We start from the raw sequence: 8508 nt of genomic DNA, 5'->3' as shown, positions 1-8508 counted from the left end.
GCATTTAGTGGATGTGGGGACACCTGAAATTTTTATGGTCCTCACACTGTAGTGGTTTTATATATAGTAAGTATTGACTGAACAAAATAAGATGTAATAAAAACCACTTTGATTTCAGAAGCACTGGAAAGGGAACGTGTACTTCCTTTGGCACATCAGCACCCATAGTCATTTGGAAAATATTTATACTTGTATGCAGCCACATATTCACACTCACTCCTTGGCGCTCATGTGGAGGTCCGGCTGGATGCCTGCCTTACCTGTGTGGGTCTGAACTTCTACTTTAAGGAAATGAAGTAAAGACCATACAGTAAACCACTTTGGCAAAATGGCTCTCCAGGTACTCTGAGGAACTCTCTTATCACAATTAGGTACTGGATAAACTGCAAAAAAACATGTATTTTAGGCTGGGCATGGTGGCTCATGCCTGTAATCCTAGCACTCTGGGAGGCCAAGGCAGGAATTCAAGACCATCCTAAGCAAGAGTGAGACCCCTGTCTTTACTAGAAATAGAAAAACTAGTGGGGTGTTGTGGTACATACCTGTAGTCCCAGCTATTTGGGAGGCTGAGGCAAGAGGATCACTTAATTCTAAGAGTTGGAGGTTGCTGTGAGCTATGATGTCATAGCGCTCTATTGAAGGTGAGAGTGAGACTGTTTAAAAAAAAAAAACAACCCAAAACATATTTTGATGCATTAATGAGCTTGTTGGAAATAAAACTTTTGAGGCTCTGATTTTACAAAGAGGCCTTTATACTTAAAAGAGTTGGGAACCACTGCTTTGAAAATTATTTAGGTTATCCCGAGGTCAACTTTAGTACCACCAATAGAAAACTAATATGGGGGCTCTTATCAAATTAAGAGGGGCTGAACCTGAGACAGTCCACACTGAACTTTGATTTTCTAAAAATAGGCAAAAAAATAATATATATATATATATATATATGCATAGGAAAGTTTAAAGTTAAATGATATAAACAAATATTTTAATAACCATAATAAATTTAAGTGGACTAAATCTAGCAGTTAAAAAACAAAGATTGTCGGGCGGCGCCTGTGGCTCAGTGAGTAGGGCGCCAGTCCCATATGCCGAGGGTGGCGGGTTCAAACCCAGCCCCGGCCAAACTGCAACCAAAAAATAGCCGGGCGTTGTGGCGGGCGCCTGTAGTCCCAGCTGCTCGGGAGGCTGAGGCAAGAGAATCGCGTAAGCCCAAGAGTTAAGAGGTTGCTGTGAGCCGTGTGACGCCACGGCACTCTACCCGAGGGCGGTACAGTGAGACTCTGTCTCTACAAAAAAAAAAAAAAAAAAAAACAAAGATTGTCACATTATATATTTTTCTAAATTAGTTCTATGTTAATCCTATGAGACATGTGGAAATAAAAAAATAGAAAGTTCATGAGTAAAAGTGAAGTTAAAGATACACTAGACAAATAATAAATAACTTTTTTTTCTGGGACAGAGTCTTACTTTGTCACCTTCGGTAGAGTGCTATGGCATCACAGCTCACAGCAACCTAAAACTCTTGGGCTTAAGTGATTCTCTTGCCTCAGCCTCCTAAGTAGCTGGGACCACAGGTGCCTGCCACAACTCCTGGCTATATTTTTGTTGCAGTTTTCATAGTTGTTTAGCTGGCCCAGGCTGGGTTTGAACCCGCCAGCCTGGGTATATGTGGCCAGCGCCCTAACCACTGTGCTTACAGGTGCCAAGCCCAAATAAGTAACTTTTAAGAAAAAATGCATTGTTTTGGGGGCAAGACACGATTGCAAGAGGGACTTTACCTAACAAATGCAATCAGTGTAACCTGGCTTATTGTACCCTCAATGAATCCCCAACAATAAAAAAAAATAAAAAGAAAAAAATGCATTGTTAAATATAAAGTGGGTAATATGCAATAAGTCCAATTTATCAGTAAGATACAGCAGTTGTAAACTGTAAATAAAACTATTATAAAACCTTAAAAATATAAAGCAAAAATTGACTGGGTGTGATCACTCATGTCTGTAATCCCAGCACTCTGGGAGGCCAAGGCAGGAGGATCACTTGAGGTCAGGAGATTGAGACCAGTCTGAGCAAGGATGAGACCCTGTCTTCTACTAAAAATAGCTGCCTGTAGTTCCAGCTACTCAGGAGGCTAAGGCAAGAGGATTGCTTCAGCCCAGAAGTTTGAGGTTGCTGTGAACTACCTGGGGCAACAGAGCGAGACTCTGTTTCAAAGAAAAAAAAAAAAAATTGATAATAACTGGCTTCGCGTCTGTAGCTCATGCAGCTAAGTGGGGTGGGCCAGTCACATACACCAGAGCTGGGGGGGTTCATATCCAGCCTGGGCCTGCCAAACAACAATGACAACTACAACCAAAAAATAGGCATGTGGCAGGTGCTTGTAGTCCCAGCTACTTGGGAAGCTGAGGCAAAAGAACTGCTTAAGACCAGGAGTTGGAGTTTGCTGTGAGCTGTGATGCCACAGCACTCTACCCAGGGTGACAGCTTGAGACTGTCTCAAAAAAAAAAAAAAAATTGAGGGGCAGCACCTGTGGCTCAGTCGGTAGGGCGCCAGCCCCATATACCGAGGGTGGCAGGTTCAAACCCAGCCCCGGCCGAACTGCAACAAAAAAATAGCCGGGCGTTGTGGTGGGTGCCTGTAGTCCCAGCTGCTTGGGAGGCTGAGGCAAGAGAATTATTTAAGCCGAGGAGTTGGAGGTTGCTGTGAGCTGTGTGAGGCCACGGCACTCTACCCAGGGCCATAAAGTGAAACTCTGTCTCTACAAAACAAACAAACAAACAAACAAACAAAAAAATTGATAATAACTATAGGGAGAAGTGATTTAATATACCATAATAGTTGGAGCTGTTGCCCTGGGTAGAGTGCTGTGGTGTCACAGCTCACGGCAACCTCAAACTCTTGGGTTCAAGCGACTCTGTTGCCTCAGGTTCCCAAGTAGCTGGGACTACAGTTGCCTGCCACAATGCTCGGCTAATTTTTTGTTGCATTTGTCATTGTTGTTTTTAGCTGGCCTGGGCCAGGTTGAAACCTGCCACGCTTGGTATATGTGGCCGGTGCCCTACCTACTGAGCTACAGGCACGGCTGGGCATAGAAAATCTGAATTACAAGTGGCAAGCACGAATGAACATTCATATATAGGATTCTTCCAGCAGTTACATTATATGCATTCCTCTCAAGTACATATGGAAACATTTACCATTTTTAATATTTCTAATTTAATTGCATTGTCATCAGAAAACGTGATTCTAATCTATGTACTTTATTAGGCCACAGAATATGTGTCATTATATTTAAAACAATCAGTGTCATTCTAAAGAGATTGTGTAATCTCTGATCACAATAGAATTTTTTTTTAAATAACAATAGAATTTCAGAAGTAGATATAGTGGCTCATGCCTGTGACAGGCTGAGGGAGAATTGCTTGAGCTCAGGAGTTCAAGATTTGCCTGAGCAAGAGTGAGACCCGGACTCCTAAAAAAAATGGAAACCAGCTGGGCGCCACAGTGACCTCCAGTAATTCCAGTGGCTTCTGGAGGCTGAGGCAGTGGTAAGCCCATAGCTCCAGTCTGAGGTTGCAGAGAGATATGACACCATTGCACTCTGCTCAGGGCATAGGGTGGGACTCTTTTTTCAACAACAACAACAAAAAAAAGAGGTAGATGTAGATAATGCAAAAAGGGAAATTTAGTAATTGTCTGAATATATATTTTTATTTATTTTTGAGACAGTCTCACTATGTCTCCCTTGTAGAGTGCAGTGACATCACAGCTCACAGCAACCTCCAACTCTTGGGCTTAAGCAATTCTCTTGCCTCAGCATCCCAGGTAGCTGGGACTCGAGGCGCCCGCCACATCACCTGGCAATTTTTGTTGTTGTTGTAGTTGTCATTGTTGTTTGCCAGGCCTGGCTGGTTCGAACCGCCAGCGCCAGTGTATGTGGTGGGCTCCGTAGCCACTGAGCTACAGGCGCCAAGCCTATCTGAACATTTAAAAATACACTTCAAAAATACACTTTCAGGGGTGGTGCCTGTGGCTCAGTGGGTAGGGCATCGGCCCCATACACCGAGGGTGGCGGGTTCAAACCCGGCCCCGGCCAAATTGCAACAAAAAAATAGCCAGGCTTTGTCGGGGGGCACCTGTAGTCCCAGCTACTTGGGAGGCTGAGGCAGGAGAAAGGCTTAAGCCCAGGAGTTGGAGGTTGCTGTGAGCTGTGTGACGCCACGGCACTCTACCGAGGGCAGTAAAGTGAAACTGTCTCTACCAAAAAAATACACTTCAAAATAACTCACGAATGAAAGAAAAAATAGTAGTCCAAAGTATAAAATAATCAGAATTGTTGCAGCGCGGGAGGTGGTCCCTTGGATCTGTGTCCTGCTTCAGCAGAGTTTGACCTGAACAGACCCGGGGACTCCTTTTCTTCCAGCCTTCGGCAGCTTTCCAATCTCCTCCTTTCACACGTACTCGCAATCCTGGGACCATGTTCACGGCCATCTCCTGCTACTGGAGTCAGGTAACACTGTTTTTTTGTGGTTAACTCCTTATTACTGATCAACCCCACGAGCTCCCAGATTGGTCAAAATTATTCCACCAGTGTGGAGACAGCCGCCAACCACCCTGTCCATCTGCATTGCCGGCCTCCTACACCTACCTCTCGCTGGGCTCCAATTCCCACCGCGACAGTGTGGCTCTGAAAGGCGTGGGCCACTTGTTCCGCGAGTGGACGGAGAAGCACAAAGGCGCTGAGCATTTCCTGAAGGTGCAAAACCAGCATGGCGGCCGCGCTCTCTTCCAGGACGTGCAGAAGCCATCTCAGGATGAATGGGGCACAACCCTGGACGCAATGGAAACCTCCTTGGCCCTGGAGAAGAGCCGGAATCATGCTCTTTTGGATATTCATGCCCTGGGTTCTGCCCGCACAGACCCTCATCTCTGCGACTTCCGGTGGAGTCGCGTCCTAGATGCGGAAGTGAAACTCATAAAGAAGGTGGCGACCACCTCACCAACATCCCCCGCTGGCGGGCCCCCAGGCTTGGCTGGGCGAATATCTCTTCAAAAAGCCCACTTCTCAAGCACGATTAGGAGGCTGAGGAGCCCTTCTCAAAGTGTCAGGGCCCTGCCAGCCACAGGCAGCTTTTGACCACCCTAGAGTCCTCTCCCAAGCCTTGGACCAAATGGAAATAAAGCTCTGTGCACCAGAAAAACAAACACAAAAATTAGAATTGAATGATATTGAAAGTATTACTTACATGCAGTTATGAAGCAAAAATGATACTTTAAAGGGACACCCAGGGCGGCGCCTGTGGATCAGTTGGTAAGGCGCCGGCCCCATATACCAAGGGTGGCAGGTTCAAACCCGGCCCCGGCTGAACTGCAACCAAAAAATAGCTGGGCGTTGTGGCGGGCGCCTGTAGTCCCAGCTACTCGGGAGGCTGAGGCAAGAGAATCGCTTAAGCCCGGGAGTTGGAGGTTGCTGTGAGCTGTGTGAGGCCACGGCACTCTACCAAGGGCCATAAAGTGAGACTGTGTCTCTACAAAAAAAAAAAAAAAAGGACACCCAAAGCCTTAATTATTATCTTAGGATAGAAAGAAAGATGAGAATGTTAAACTGAAAAGAATAAAAGAATACGTCCCCCAAAAAGTGAAAGGAAGGAAACAAAGATAAGAACAAAACATGCACCGTGGCTGGTGGTTCGAGCCTGGCCCAGGCCTGCTAAACAGTGACGATAACAACAACAACAAATAGCCGGGCGGGCGCCTCTAGTCCCAGCTACTTGGGAGGCTGAGACAAGAGAATCGCTTAAGCCCAAGAGTTGGAGGTTACTGTGAGCTGTGACGCCACAGGACTCTACTGAGGGCGACATAGTGAGATTCTGTCTCAAAAACAATAATAATAAAATAATTTTAAAAATACAACAGAATGGATCTCTGAGGCTAAATATCGATTGTTTGAAAGGATTAATTAAATAAACTTCTGGTAAGACTGATTAGCAAAGAGAACCGTGTACATACCCTGTTAGAAATGAAAATTAGATAAATATTATAGCTACAACAAAGATTTAAAAGATAATAGGCTACTAGGATATTGTAAGTAAGTAAAAAAATCCTTATGCCAAAAAATTGAATTCTGAGATGAAATAGTGAAATTCCTAGGAAAGTCTAATTCCAGAATTAATTCAAAAAGAATTAAAAGGCACATATTTCCTATAGCCATTTAAAAACTGATCAAGAGGCTGAATGGGAGGACTGTTCAAACCTGAGAGTTCAAGTCTGCAGTGTGCCATGTAGTGCCTGTGACTATTCAGTGCCCTCCAGCCTGGGCAGCAAACTGAGACCCTGTATCAAAAAAAAGAAATGAATAAAAAGTTGACCATCTTTCTTTCTTTTTTATTTTTTATTTTTGCAGTTTTTGGCCAGGGCTGGGTTTGAACCCCCCACCTCCAACATGTGGGCAGGCGCCCTACTCCTTTGAGCCACAGGTGCTGCCCGACTATCTTTCTTTCTATAGGAGAAAATAATTGTAGATCCTGTGCGTGTGTGTATGTGTGTGCATGTGTGTACGTGTGTATAAATATATATTTTTGAAGCAGGGGAGAACTGCAAGACTTAAAGCTCATTCCTGTCTTATACAAAGTTTTCCAGAGATTAGTAAAAAAAAAAGTCTAATTCATTTATAGGGCTGATATAACTTTAATATCAAAACCAGTCAGGGGCAGCATGAGAAAGGAATATTACAAGTTAATCTTACTCAATAGTATGAGCATAATAATCCTACATAAAATGTTGCCAAACTGAATCTGGTAATGTATAAAAAAGATAACACATGAGTACAAAGTTGGGTTTTTTTGTGTGTGTGTGTGATTTTTGGCCGGGGCTGGGTTTGAACCCGCCACCTCCGGCATATGGGACTGGCGCCCTACTCCTTGAGCCACAGGCACCGCCCCAAGTAGGTTTTAATTTCCAAAATGCAAAGATATTAAATGTTGGGGGAAAAAATCTGTAAATATCACTACTTTAACAGATGAATGTAAATAAACCATCCCAATATGTGTCAAAATCAGAATTTGAAAAATTTAATACCCACTTATAACCAATTAATTAAACAAACAAAATTTGCCAAAATAGCCTGTAATCCTAGCACTCTGAGAGGCTGAGACAGGTGTGTTGCCTCAGCTGGCAGGTTCAAGACCAGCATGAGCAAGAGTGAGACCCTGTCTCTAAAAATAGCCAGGTGTTGTGGTGGGCACCTGTAGTCCCAGCTACTTGGGAGACTGAGGCAAGAGGAACACTTGAGCCCAAGAGTTTGAGGTTGCTGTGAGCTGTGACCCACAGCACTCTACCAAGGGCGACCAAGCGAGACCCTGTCTCAAAAAAAAAAAAAAGAAAAGAAATAGAGAAGAGCTTTTTTGACAAGGTAAAGGCGTTTACCAAAAACATTGATTTTAATGGTGATAAGTTAGAATCTTTTCATTAGATTAGAGATAAGAGATAAGATCAGTGTGTCTTGTCATTATTATTGCCCTGGAGGACCTAACCAGTACAGTAGTTAAGAAAAAGATGGGAAAAAAGGTAATAAAACTAACATCATTCACTGATGATGTGATCATTTACATAGGAAATCCAAAGGAATCTACAAATTACTAAGATTAATGAGAATTCAGCAAAGTAGTTAGATGTAAAGTTAATTACATTTCTATACACCAGCAACAACTGGTTTAAAACGTAATTTCGAAAATGATATCACTTATTATAGTCAAGAAATAATAGGCTAGGCACAGTGGCTCATGTCTGTAATCCTAGCCCTCTGGGAGGCTGAGGCAGGTAGATTACCTGAGCTTAGGAGTTTGAGACCAGCCTAAGCAAGAGCAAGACCCTGTCTCTACTAAAAATAGAAAAACTGAGGGTGATGCCTGTGGCTTAAAGGGGTAGGGTGCCGGCCCCATATGCCAGAGGTGGTGGGTTCAAACCCCACCCCGGCCAAAAACTGCAAAAAACAAAAATAGAAAAACTGAGACAAGAGAATCACTTGAGCCCAGGAGTTTGAAGTTTCTTTTTTCTTTCTTTCTTTCTTTTTTTTTTTTGAGACAGAGTCTCATTTTGTCACCCTCGGTAGAGTATTGTGGTGTCATAGTTGACAGCAACCTCAAACTCTTGAGCTCAAGCAATTATCTTGCTTCAGCCTTCTGAGTAGCTGGGAATACAGGTGCCTGCCACAAAGCCCAGCTAGTTTTAGAGTCAGGGGTCTTGCTCTTGCTCAGGCTGGTCTTGAACCTGTGAGCTCAGGCAATCCACCTGCCTCGGCTTCCCAGTGTGCTAGGATTACAGGTGTGAACCATGCGCCTGGCCAGGATTTGAGGTTTCTGTGAGCTTTGGTGCCACAGTACTCTGCTGAGAGTGACAAAGTAAGACTCAGTCCTAAAAATAATGATAATAATAAAAGGCACCTGGGGATAATTATTTCTTGAACATGGGAGAGCTTTGTGGAGAAAATTATGAGACTAACATGATAA

General features: G+C 43.8%; 1 pseudogene; it reads left to right on the top strand.

Annotated features, from left to right (window-relative positions):
• The first annotated feature begins 229 nt into the window (after window positions 1-229).
• On the top strand, window positions 230-5088 carry LOC128594765 (ferritin light chain-like; annotated as a pseudogene).
• Window positions 5089-8508: the final 3420 nt, after the last annotated feature.

Source organism: Nycticebus coucang, chromosome 9 (assembly GCF_027406575.1).
Source record: "Nycticebus coucang isolate mNycCou1 chromosome 9, mNycCou1.pri, whole genome shotgun sequence".
Classification (NCBI taxonomy): domain Eukaryota; kingdom Metazoa; phylum Chordata; class Mammalia; order Primates; family Lorisidae; genus Nycticebus; species Nycticebus coucang.
Note: the sequence above shows the minus strand (reverse complement) of the source record. Positions and strands in the feature narration are given on the sequence as shown.